Raw genomic sequence first — 14,147 nt, 5'->3', positions numbered from 1 at the left:
GATTTCAACAGTTTCCACCCCACCATCAACCTTAGCCTGGACCAGTCCACACAAGAGATCCACTTCCTGGACATTACTATGCAGATAAGCGATGATCACATAAATACCACCTTATACCAAAAATCCCATGGACCGCTATGCTTATCTACACGCCTCCAGCTTCCATCCAGGGCACACTACACAATCCATTTTATACAGCCAGGCACTAAGGTACAACCACACTTGTTCCAATCCCTCAGACAGAGAGAAATATCTACAAGACCTTTACCAACCTTTCTTCAAACTACAATACCCACATATGGAAGTAAAGAAACAGATTGACAGAGCCAGATGGGTACCCAGAAGCCATCTGCTACAAGACAGGCCTCACAAGAGAATACCACTGGCCATCACATACAGACCCCATCTAAGGCCTCTCCAACCCATCATCAGTGATCTGCAACCTATCCTGGAAAATGATCCTTCATTCTCACAGAGCTTGGGAGGCAGGCCTCTCCTCACCTACAGACACCCTGCCAACCTTAAACAAATTCTCACCATCAACTATACATCACAACACAGTAACTCTAAACCTGGAACCAATCCCTGCAACAAGCCTCGCTGCCAACTCTGCTCACATATCTACACCAGTGATATCATTACAGGATTTAACATCAACCGCACCATCAGGGCTCCTTTACCTGCACATCCACTAATATAATACATGCCAACATGTGCCAGCAATGCCCCACTTCAATTTACATTGGTCAAACTGGACAGTCTCTACATAAAAGAATAAATGGACATAAATCAGACATCAGGAATGGTAATGTACAAAAACCTGTGGGAGAGCACTTCAATCTCCCTGGACACTCAATAACAGATTTAAAAGTAGCAGTCCTAAAACAAGGAAATTTCAAAAAATCAAATGGAGAGAAATCTCTGAGCTGCAAGTTACTTGCAAATTTGACTCCATCAACCGAGGATTACACAAAGACTGGGAGTGGCTGGCCCCTTACAAAAGCAGCTTCTCTGCCCTGGGCGTTAATATCCCCACATTAGACTCTGACAATGGGCCATTCCCCCGCTGCACCCTGACTTGTTTTTCCTCTTTTGGTACATACTACTGATAATGGGCCATTTTCACATTGACTGAATAGACCTTGTCAGCTCTGGCCCTCCCTTTTACTGGGACCCCACTCTTTAAATACCCCTCTGAACCACCACCCCAACTCATGCATCTGGTGAAGCGGGTCTTTGCCCATGACAGCTTATGCTCCAAAATATCTGTTAGTCTATAAGGTGCCACAGGAATTTTTGTTTTTCTCCTAGGCTGTGGCCACACTTGCCCCTCCTTTTGGAGGGGCTATGGTAATGTGGCACTTTGGAATATGCTAATGAGGTGCTCCCGTGGATATGCAGTGCCTCATTTGTATAATGGCAGCAACACTCTTCAGAACTTCTGGTTTCAAAATGCACACCGCCTGTGTAGCTGGGGGCCTTTCAAAACCAAATGAAAAGAAGGTGCTTTTGAAAAAAAGGGGGCCGTTTCAAAATCTCCCAGCTACACGGGCAGCATGCGGTTTGAAACCAGCAGTTTCGAAACATGCAGCTGATATTATGCAAATGAGGTGCTGCATATTCATGTCAGTGCCTCATTAGCATATTCCAAAATGCCACATTACCATAGCCCCTCCAAAAGGAGGGGCTAGTGTGGCCACAGCCCTAGCTACTTCCTGGGTAACCTGACCCTTCAACCGGCTAGACAGGATTCAGATACCTGAGCATAAACCCACCCCAGCAATCTCAGTAGTTTGCAAACACACAACTTCCTCCCATTTCAAGAATCCCAACCGTCCAGCATCCATTTGCCCAGTTCCCCAACATAAGCCACAACTAAGTTTTCTGTGAAGATATGTACCAAACTCACCATTGACTTTGGGCATTGTGCATTGACCAAAAGGTGAAATGTATGGTTACATGTAAATTATATTAAGTAGTTTGTATAAAATATCACAATGGAACTACATAATATATAGCATGATGGACATCATGAAAAAAGGCCCCTTGAGGGGGACCCAAATATCATGGGGCAGCTTAGAGCACAATTTAGAATTGGAAGGATTTTTGTGAGGTAAAAGGTACTGAGCCGAGAGATATTTTGCAGATGAGAGAAAAACAGGTGAAAATTAGATGACTTTGGAGAGAGAGAAGAGACTGGAGGAGAGTAATGGAATAAGAGACAGAGATTTTTGGGGATGAGTTTTGAGATAAAGAACAGCCTCACAAGGGTGTGAGCAGACAAAGGGATTTGTAGGAAACAGAGGACAAGTCTAGAAAACTTTCTGAAGCAGGGAGAGGCAAAACTGGGGTAGGGAGAGTTAAAGGAAGGGTGGAAATGCACTCTGATTTCCTAGTGGAAGTGAACACAATGTTTAATCTGCAACTGTTTATAGTGCACAGGGGTGAATTGTGTTGGTGGTAAAACTGAAAGTAAAAGAATTGAATAATTTTATTTTGACATTTTGAAATTAAATGTTGCATTTTTTCTTCTATTTGAGTCAGCTTTTGGCATTTCTTGTAATTATATTTTTAAAAAATCAAAAAACACTGAACACTCAAAACATTAACAAAACATTTTATTTAACCAAGAGTAATGGTGGTAGCTTCTCAGCTTGCTGAAAAATTTGAAAAACTTCAACCTGAAACAGTTTGGAGCTGGAGGGGCAGAGACTATAAGACTAGAAGAACAGCCACGCTGGGTCAGACCAAAGTTCCATCTACCTCACTCTTCTATTTTGCAACAGTGCCCGGTGTTAGGTGCCTCAAAGGGAATGAGCAGATGATCCATCCCCCATTGCCCATTCCCAGGTTCTGGCAAATAGAGCCTAGGGCCAGCATTCCTGCCCATGCTGGCTAATAGCCATTGATGGACCAATCCTCCATTAATTTATCTAGCTCTTTTTTGAACTCTATTGTAGTCTTGGCATTCACAGCATCTCCTGGCAAGGAGTTCCACAGATGGACTGTGCATTGTGTGAAGAAGTACTTTCTTTTGCTTGTTTTAAACCTGCTACGTATTAATTTCATTTAGTGGCCCTTAATCCTTGTGTATTTGGAAAGATTAAATAACTCTTCTTTGTTAACTTTCTCCAAACCAATCATGATTTTACAGACCTCTATTAAAAGCCCCTTAGCCATCTCTTTTCCAAGTTGAAAAGTCACAGTCTTATTAATCTCTCCTCATATGGCAGCTGTTCCAAATGCCTAATCATTTTTGTTGCCTTTTTCTGAACTTTTTCCAGTGCTAGATCCTTTTTTTAATTGATTGCCAACTTTCTATTTCCATTCTTGACTGCAGCTGCACATTGAGTGTATGTTTTCATAAAACTGTCCAAAATGACTCCAAGATCTCTCTGTTAAGTGGTAATAGCTAATTTAGTCCCCATAATTTTGTGCACGTATTTGGAATTATGTTTTCCAATATGCATTACTTTGCGTATATCAATATTAAAATTAATCTCCCATGTTATTGCACAGTCACCTAGCTTTGTGAGATCCTTTTGAAGATCTTAACAGTCTGCTTTGGACTTCACTATCTTGAGCAGCTTTATATCATTCGCAAATGTTTCTACATGTACTCCCTTTTTCTAGATCATTTATGAGTATGTTGAATAGGGTAGGTCTCAGTACAGATTCCTGTGTGACCTCTTTCCATTAAAAGAACTGACCATTTACTCTTACCCTTTGTTTCCTTTCTTTTAACCCGTTATCAGTCCATCAGAGGACCTTCCCTCTTGTCCCATGACAGCTTTCTTTACTTAAGAGCCTTTAGTGACAGAGCCTGTCAAAGGCTTCTGGAAATCTAGGAACACTATGGCTGCGTCTACACGTGCATGCTACTTCGAAGTAGCGGCACCAACTTCGAAATAGCGCCCGTCGCGTCTACACGCGTCGGGCGCTATGTCGAAGTTAACTTCGACGTTAGGTGGCGAGACGTCGAAGTCGCTAACCTCATGAGGAGATAGGAATAGCGCCCTACTTCGACGTTCAACGTCGAAGTAGGGACCGTGTAGACGATCCGCGTCCCGCAACGTCGAAATTGCTGGGTCCTCCATGGCGGCCATCAGCTGGGGGGTTGAGAGATGCTCTCTCTCCAGCCCCTGCGGGGCTCTATGGTCACCGTGGGCAGCAGCCCTTAGCCCAGGGCTTCTGGCTGCTTCTGCGGCAGCTGGGGATCTATGCTGCAGGCACAGGGTCTGCAACCAGTTGTCAGCTCTGTGTATCTTGTGTTGTTTAGTGCAACTGTGTCTGGGAGGGGCCCTTTAAGGGAGCGGCTTGCTGTTGAGTCCGCCCTGTGACCCTGTCTGCAGCTGTGCCTGGCATCCCTATTTCGATGTGTGCTACTTTGACGTGTAGACGTTCCCTCGCTGCGCCTATTTCGATGTTGGGCTGAGCAACGTCGAAGTTGAACATCGACGTTGCCGGCCCTGGAGGATGTGTAGACGTTATTCATCAAAATAGCCTATTTCGATGTTGGCTGCACGTGTAGACGTAGCCAATATCAGCTGGATTGCCCTTGTCCACATGCTCCTGGACCCTCTCCCAAAGAATTCTAGTAGATTGGTGAGATGTAATTTCCCTTTACAAACCCCGCAACAAGTTATGTTCCTCCACATGTCTGACAATTCTATTCTTTACTGTAGTTTCAAGGAATTTGCCTGTTATGGAACTTAGATGTACCAGACTGTCATTGCCAGGATTGCCTCTGGAACACTTTTAAAAATGTTGTCATTCTTCAGTCATTTGGTACAGAAGCTGATGTAAGGAGAAGTTAGAAAACACAGTTCATAGCTCTGTAATTTCATATTTGAGTTCTTTCAGGACTCTTGGGTAAATGCCATCTGGTCCTGGTGACTTATAACTGTCCAGTTTATTAGTTTGTTCCAAAACTTCCTCTCATGACACCTGAATCTGGGACAGTTCCTCAGATTTAACACCTAAGAAGAATGGCTTAGGTTTGTAAATCTCCCTCATATTCTCCATGAGACCAATGCAAAGAATTTGTTTAGTTTCTTTGCAATTACCTTATCGTCCTTGAGTGCTTCTTTAGCATCTCAACTTCCAGTGCCTCCACTGGGTGTTTAGCAGGCTTTCTGCTTCTGATGTACTTAAAATTTTTTTGCTATTACTTTTTGAGTATTGTTCTTCAAATTTTTTTTTGGCCTTTCTACTTATATTTTTGCACTGCATTTGCATTTTACTTGTATGTTAAGCTATAGCGGCACTTTTTGGGTGGCCCACTCCCGCTCAAAATTTTAACCAAAATTACTTCATCGCTCTTGTGATGTTTGTAAAGCATCTTGAATGGGAGACATTATACAAATATAAAAAGTTACTTTTAGGATTTGAGAGGTGATTGATCAGAAAGAATTTAGGAATAAAGATACAGAACTTGATATGGCAGATTGCAACTAAACTTTTGCTACTGCCATATTTGGCAGCTGTTTCGTTTTCAGTACTTTTCAAGATGTGGAATGATGTCCCATATTAAACAACTAGCAGATGACCCAGCATTGCTCAGGTCCTTAACTGCAGAAGTTGGGCAGAGGGAGTTTCCTTAATTAAAATTAAAATGTACATGCTGTCTTCAAATGATTGTATAGGGCAGGGGGACTGAGTTTTGTGGGGGCTCATGGTGGAGGGAATGAGTTTTGGGAGTCAGAGTAGGATTTGGGGGGCTCAGGGCAAGGGGTTGGGTAGGGGGGGCTCAAGCCAGTGGTGGGGATGCAGGAGTGAGGTCAGGGATTGGCAAAGTTGGTGGGGGGCTCAGGGCTGGGGCTGGAGGGTGCTAGAATGAGGGAGAGCGTGTTCAGGACAGGGGTTGGGGAGGAAGACTCAGGGCAAGGTTGGAGGTGTGAGAATGATGGCAGAGTTTGGGGCTTATGGTAGGAGATTGGGGTACAGGAGTGAAGGCAAGGGTTGGGGTCACCATGGGGTGCAGGGTAGGGGATTGAGTATGTAGTAGGGTTTAGGGCAGGGATAGGTGTAGGAATCAGGGCAGGGAATGGGGGACACAGGGCAGATGGTGCAAGACAGGAGCCTGGGAGGTCTGCAGAGCTTAGTGGGGCTGCCTGAGGCAGTGAAGGTCTCTCTGGTCCAGGGGGCAGGGCTGTGCTGTAGGCTCTGTGGTGGGTAGGGCAGCAGTTGCCAGTCCTGGCTACTCCTCCAGGGAGGGCAGCAGTTCCTGGCCCCAGTGTCTCTGGGGGTGGGAGGGTGGGGCAGAGGTTCCCAATCCCAGCTTCTCCTCCAGAGGGGTCAGCAGTTCTTGAACCTGGCATCTCCTCCAGGGTAGGGGTGGGACAGTCTTCCCTATCCCTGGTGTCTCCTCTGGCAGGGGAGGTTGGACCATGGTTCCTAGCTCCAGCCTCTCTTCTGGAAGAACCATAGTGGTAGGATCAATGGCACTGTGGCTTAGGACCAGGGGGAGGGGTTTGTGGCAGGAGGGCCACTTACCTAGTCAGATGGCCAGCAATCTGCAAAGCCCCATCCCAGCCGGTCACTGTGGTGCAGCTGCCCCATGCAGCTGTTGACAAAAAAAACTGCGTGGATGCTCTGGAGGGGAGCCTTCTGTCAACAGACAGGGCTTCCAGGACACTGGTCAGCCTTGTCTGCTGTGCTTCCAATTGGCTGTTCTGTTGAGAGTGGATTGCTCTTTCGATCCACTTGAACGTATGGCTGCACTCTGTCGACAGATGTTTCCTTGGAAAATCTCTTCTGACAGAAACGTCTGTTGACAGATGCTTCTAGTGTAGCTGTAGCCATGAGGTTTGAACTGCAGCCAAATAAGCAAACATACACTGGAAATTATGGATATGCAGATTTATCTCTGAACAATTAGAACACTGCCTTAATATCTCTGCCTATGCCATACAAAAGTCTTGAGATCTGTGCATCATATATCTGCAATACTGATAAAATGTTCTACATACCCTTTTATGATAATGTCTGTAAGAGGCACTCATTGTCGGTCAGTAGCATTAGGCAGTCTCATCATTCCCCCATGGCCAGCAGTATGTGCAGTTAGAGAGACATACATTAATGTTAGTACTTTAAGAATACATAAAAATTACTGATATTTTAAATTTCAAAAGTAATTTTCTCAGGTTCTCAAGTTTTTCCTCAATCTTTACACATGCATTCCTCTTATTCTAACTTAAAGAAAGGTCATGGTTTGGCTGTGCCAGGAAAATGGGATGTGCCTGGAATGAGATTGTTATCCATAACATGGAAAAGCAGGTTTTGATGGGAGTCACTGTTACAATTCAGAACGACCATGGAGACAGCTGTACTGCAGAGTTAACATGTCGACAAAGGCACTCTTCCTCATCTAGGAAAGGCAGAAGGTTGTCGGTGGAAATGCCGAGTTTTATCGGCAGACTGTTGACAAAAAGTATTTTGTGTGTGGATATGTGGGGAGATTTGTTGACAAAACTCCAGTTTTGTCCAAAAAACTTGCTAGTGTAGCCATAGCCTACGTTTCCTGGGTTTATATGTCTATAGGCATTTTTTGTTCATTGTTTTGTTTGAAACTAAAACATTCCATTTTCCTCTTGTATATTTTAAAAGTCTTAACTTCAGTTTAACTTTTCTTTTCACGCTGGGGAGCATTGAAAAGTGTCAGAGAAACTCTTTCGTTTAGCATCATTAACATTCAAACATCAAAAATAAATGGAAGATGCACTATTTAAACTTAATTAATAAAATATATTTCCTGTAATACTTTTGGTTGAACTTAAAAATGCATTTCTTCTGTTGTAGTTAATTTGATTAACTTTACTGTGATTACCGGTATTATTACTTAATTTTGTAACAAGCAACATTTATTTTATCATGCCTTGTAATCTTTGTTTTGAACATAACCATATGTGTTTTCTTTTGGCTATTGTACTGGAAAAGTATTAAGACAACATCTGCTTTGATTTCTTACTGAACCAGGGGCAAAGTACAAATCACAGACTCTCTATTTTTGAAGTTATTGCTGAAATATTTTTTGCATCTATTGGTACCACTTGTTTTCCTCCCACAGAAACTGATTCCAAACCTAAGCACACTGCTTTAAATACTTGTTGCATGTCCTATATGACAAAACTCTTTCACTATGTTAGTATGTCACATAAAAACACCCATAAAAAGTCACTAATAACATACAATGTGCAGTATGTGAAACAGGTCAGCATGACCTAAGCTGGCAGTGAAAATTCTGAAACTGTTTTTTACAAGATAATTCTTTACAAACTATTTCAGGATATAAAGTCCCTGTAGTAAGATCACTCAGTGGCAAAGTTCATTCTAAGTGTAACTCTAGGGAGTTCAGTAGAGTTACTCATGAGATTATTTTGACCCTTTCTTTCTGTAACAGTTGTTTTTTAACTGAGCAGATTGGAAATAACCCTGTATATAGCTTATCTATTGATAATTTAACCAGTGATTTAGTGGAGAATTTTTTATCATGTTCTTTAAAACACTATCCCCCTTTTCTCACAATTTATTTACAGGTAATCAGATATCTCAGTTTACTTGTGGGTAAACCAATTTTCCTGTTTTTATAGTGCATTAATATAGAGTAACTAATATGCAGAAATATGCAACTCTAATGGAAGACATTCTATGTCATTTTCCTTCCTGACTTCAAACTGGCTTTCTCACTTATGGACAAATTGTACTATTATTCCCTTACATTCCTGGAGGTGAAATGCACAGAAATGTTGGTGCTATGCTCTTTACATGAACCAGAAGGCTATCGATATTTTTCTACTTATAGTCTGAAGAAGATCTGAAGACGTGGATCTGTCCCAGGAAAACTCATCGCCTAATACATCATTGTTAGTCTTTAAAGTGCCACATGACTGCTGGTTTGTTTTGTTAGAATACAGACTAACGCGGCTATTCTCTGTTGCTATCTCATAGTCTGTAGACCATGTTTCTGTCTATATTAGATAACAATAAAACTTAAGATTGGATTGGCTCACACTGGGCACCCTACTAAAGTTCAGTTCAGTTAACAAGTCTTTGAGCTCAATGGGAGATCAATCTACGTCAGGGCTAGAGACCATGCACTAGTAAAATGGTAAGCTGCAGCGCAGATTTGGCAAGTGAGATTTTAATACCCTATGTATTGTGGAACGGGGCGGAGGCACTGTATAGCTACATCTACATGAGGGGCTGTTCTTGTCAAAACTGGGCTTTTGTCAGGAAAAACCACGGAGTCTACATGCAACGTGCCCTTTGTTGACAGTTTGTCAACAAAACCCAGCACATCAGCCAGCAGCGTTATAGCTCTCCCCATTCAGGTATAACGCCTCTCTCAACAGTGTTCCGTTGGCAGAACAGACACGTAGACACTCTGGAGCCCTTTTGTCAACAGACAGGGCTTCCAGTTCACCAGGCAGCGCTTCCGGTTCAGCCATTCTGTTGAGAGACAGCCAGGCAATGTACCTGAGTGAAGAGAGAATTGCAAAAGTAGTCTCAAATTCTGGATTTTGTAGCCTTAGCTGCAGAAATTCATGTCATGGCTGTGAGTACATTTTCATGCATGCTTGAATTTAGGCAGTTTATGTTCTACAATAGTCATAAACCCTTTGCAGCTTCTTTAAGAGATTCTTCTAGCAAAATACATTATCTTACTATTTATACAAAGGTATATCTGTATTGAGATAGTGTAACCCAGTGGATACGAATTATGGTTGACTAGGTAACCAGTGAGATGAACCCATGTCATGAAACAACATGAATGACAGTGTGATTTGAGTAAAGTATTTCAGTTATTTGCATTTGATAAAATACATCTTATGCGCTTTCCTGAGAACACAAATACAGCAGGCAGAAGATTGGCCTTAATAAAAGAAAAGTAGCTTGAAAATGGACTCTAAAAAGCTTTCTCTAATGTTACACCTTATTGTGAAAGTTCATATGGAATGTATAGTTAATAAATGGAAAAACTCCTGCGGTGATACTGTAGTGTGTCCCTGGCATAGCCATTAAATACCGGCATGAACAAAAAAGGAAAATTAGACAGGAACAGTTTTGGGTGTGCAACATATGGATATAATAAATGTATTAATATTAAATTGTCATTGCTAATGAATCTAGTGGTTATGCTACATGTGCCAGCAATGCCCCTCTGATATGTATATCGGACAAACTGGAAAAACACTTTGGCCAAGAATGAATGGGCATGGAGCAGACGTTAGGAGTCTGAATATGCGTAAACCTGTCAGTGAGCATTTCAGCGGAGTGGGCCATTCTGTTAAAGATCTGAGAATATGCGTCCTACAAGAAAGAGATGTTAACAGCAGATTTCAAAGGGAGACGCGTGAACTGGAGTTCATGCTTAAATTTGATACATTGAACCTTGCCCGTAACAGAAGTAGCAATTACCTCACACATTACAAAGACAATTTCCTGCCTTTGATATTCTTTATGATCTCAGGCAGGACACTTAGTATTTCGCACCTCTCATGTGCTCCCCCCCTTCAGTTCTATGTATCTGATTTGTCAGTTTTTATTTCAATTTTTTTTGCAGCTGGGAGGGGGGGGATCTCTGTATTATAAAACTGTCAGCTCTGTTCTGGAAATGTTATATCTCCAGATTTGAGGAAGTGGGTCTGCCCCACGAAAACTCATCACCTAATAAATTATTTTGTTAGTCTTTAAAGTGCCACATGGCTGGTGGTTTGTTTTGTTACAATACAGACTAACACTAGTAACTCTGTTACTATTTATTTACTGGCAACATAACTAAACCCAGCTGTAGATCTATTTAATTAACCTTTGCCAATTAATCCCTTTCTCTTTTTTGGAAGATGCATTAATTAGAAAAGAATAAGGTATTCTCATCTCTGCTTTATGTGCTTTGAGGAGTGTAGGCTAATTGTGTTCACAAGGAAGGTTTTCACTGCTGATAGGAACAGTTACCTAATCATAAAACCTGTCAACCATTAGTATCCTTGGATGCTTTTCAGACCAACACTTAGTAAGAGACAGCACTTTCTGTACTGAGCAGTGTTCGCTTCCTGACCATAGACACAGGTTATGACAAAGCCCCTTCATTTTCAGTTTAAACCAATTTTAACTGAAAAATCACCAGATTTTAAAAAAAGTATTTATTCAGTTTTTTCTGGCATCCCCCGTCTTTGCTGTCATTCAAATAAACTTCCCGGAACAGTATCATAAAATAACTTTTCTTATGAAAATGTAATGCTTTACATGAGATATGTGTATCAGGATAATGCCTTAATGTGTGTGTGTATGCAAAGCTGCCTGTTGCAGTAAGGCTATGTAGTAGTTGATAGAAGATACACACAGTAAAGAAACAAGCATGCACACAAGCTCTGAAGTGCACGCACATGTGAATGTACTGGTGAATCTCACATCCACCAAGCACACATTTCAAGCTTTTAGAAGAAAATGATTTAAAGATTTGACACAGAAAAATGATAAGACAATGCAAATCTTTTCAGAACATGTTTCAGAACCCAAGGAAGTATTCAGAAGTTTTAAAAGAACAAGAGAAGAAGATGGAGTTGAATGTCTGTGCTGCAAATGATTTGGCTCAATTATATTTATAAACATAAGTTTTATAAACATTTATATTTATAGGCTAATAGTTGTAAGTCTACAATAGTAAACTGTTGATTCAAATGAAAAGTTTTATTTGGAGATTAGAGATACAGTTTTCTTTCAGTCAGAGGTGGCAGTGTGTTTTGAGTTCTGCTTTTGCTCTTCAGCAAACCACAGTGGTGAATGAAATTCAAAGCATTAATCTACAGAGTACTTTCCCCCCGTCTTTCCCTGCACCAAAATAAATCCTGATGTTTATCCAGAAAAACGAATAGGTTTTTGCACTGATTTTCAACTGTTTTTGTTGTGGTGGCGATAAGCACTGATAAATTCATTTCTGGGAAAAATACTAAATAAAATAAAAACTGAAAATGAAGGGCCTCAGATATGATCCATACTTACACTGGACCTGTCAATGTATTTGATATTGTTGATTACCAAATGATAGCATTGCGCTTCCAAGAGATACTGCTGCACCTGAGATCAGTGGGAGCTAACCAGTTTTATGTGGAATTGCTTTCAGTTTCAGTGGGATAGAGTGATGGCAAGTCTTTCTCTATGAAATTCTCTTGATTTTGCAACATACTTCTCTTAGCCATCCAGAGCCTGGACTTATCAAACACATTGTAAAAAACTCCGTGTCTTTTCTCCAGTGTTTGAGGAACGGACAAAGTTTTTTGGATAGTATTGAGGTAGTTCTAAGGTGTGAGACTGTGTCTGGAGTTTTTATGGGGATCATTATTACTGGCAGTAAATTCAATATGTAGGCAATTTAGTTTGCTATTCTTATTGGTATTTGGATGTGAATTTGAAATATTGTACTCAAAACTATGTGAATGAGTTGCTAACTTCTGGGCACCTATTTAAAATGCATTTTTTATTTTAAGATTTTGTTTGTAGAGTTCACTGAAAATTACTGGTATAAAATGTTAGCATTTGCCTGTGACTGGACCTAATCATGAGAAATATTCCTTAGGGACCAAGCTCAGACTCTATAATATGGCTGAAATATAGCTGAGTAGCGTCTGTTTCCTGAATGATACTGTATTTGCAACAAAAATCACACAACAAAAAAGCAGTCCGTAGCACTTTAAAGACTAACAAAATAATTTATTAGGTGATGAGCTTTTGTGGGATGGACCCACTTCTTCAGATCATAGCCATACTAGCCTTAAATATTGAGTCCATTCTGGTATGGCTATGAGCTGAAGAAGTGGGTCCATCCCACAAAAGCTCATCACCTAATAAATTATTTTGTCAGTCTTTAAAGTGCTACTGGACTGCTTTTTTGTTTTGATACTATATAGGCTAGCACAGCTCCCTCTCTGTTAAAAATCACATATGTTGTAATTTAGCTATGCTCTTCCCCGAAATAGTGTTTGGTTGTTTGCCAAAGCGTATTGGTTATAGATCATAATCACTCTTTGGAGATGAGAGTTATTTGGATACCAAGAGGAAAGATGACTTGCAAGATGAATATTTGGAGCATTAAATATAAGCCATATTTTTATGTCTTACTACTACAAATTCAAACATAATAGGACACGACACCAAAGCGGGGCCTCTGACCCATCAGCTGTCTCTCCTTCATTATATCGTTTTCACACATAATCATTCAGTGTTTGCGCTGCATTTATTCAATCTTTTGTTATCAAGAAGAGATGTGTTTGGGTAAGTGACGGTGATGTAACTAATGCATTTGATTCTGTGCTGTGCCAGACACTAGTATTTGCACTGTTCCAGTTTTATAAGTAGTTCTCGGTTAATTTTGATTACTCTTTTTACTTAAAGGATTGAAAAAAACTTATTTCTTCATTGAGTTGGACTTCTTTTTCCTTGTAGCAGTTATCAGCAGCAAGCTGCTAAGTGAGAAGCAGAGGCAGGACTATATTCTTTGGAAAACAGTACAATCCTATCAATAGCGTTCATTCTACTTTTGCTTTTTTCTCTTACTTCAACTGTAAGTAAAAACATATAGCGTTAATTATTATTCTTGGAAACAAATATGGGGTTTTTTCTTGATATATTAAGAGTAAAGACATATTGTATAAATTCATATCCAAGCAGGAAAGGTTTTGCCTGGGAGATTAGCACTATTGTGTTGGATTGGACAGTTTCCATGGAACGAGTTTGTGGGATTAACTGATTTTGAATAGTTACTTCCATTTTCAAATATGCTCATGATTTCGCTTCCTGGTTATATCTTGGCTAGTATCACTGTGCTTTTGTTAAAACAAGGCACTAGCATTAATTGTGTTAATTATAACTGTTAACCAGCTTTTTTTCTCCTTTGCTGTTTCTCTGCTTTCAGAATGGTGAAAATCCAAGGCTGCATCTACACTAGCAAGTTCATTGGGAAAATCAGGCTCTTTTTTGAAAGACAAAATGCACTCTTTCGATCCAAAATTGAAAAAATGTGGCTCTTCTTTCAGAAGCCCTCTTCGACTCCCAGATTAGGAAGAGTGCTTTTTCTAGAAAAAGAGTATGCGTAGATGCACCGTGGCCCCTTTTTCCAAAAGAGAAGTCCTCATGGCACCAGATTTTTC

This window comes from Carettochelys insculpta, chromosome 16 (assembly GCF_033958435.1).
Source record: "Carettochelys insculpta isolate YL-2023 chromosome 16, ASM3395843v1, whole genome shotgun sequence".
NCBI classification, from domain to species: Eukaryota; Metazoa; Chordata; order Testudines; family Carettochelyidae; genus Carettochelys; species Carettochelys insculpta.
The sequence above is the reverse complement of the archived record's forward strand: the minus strand, read 5'-3'. Positions refer to the sequence as shown.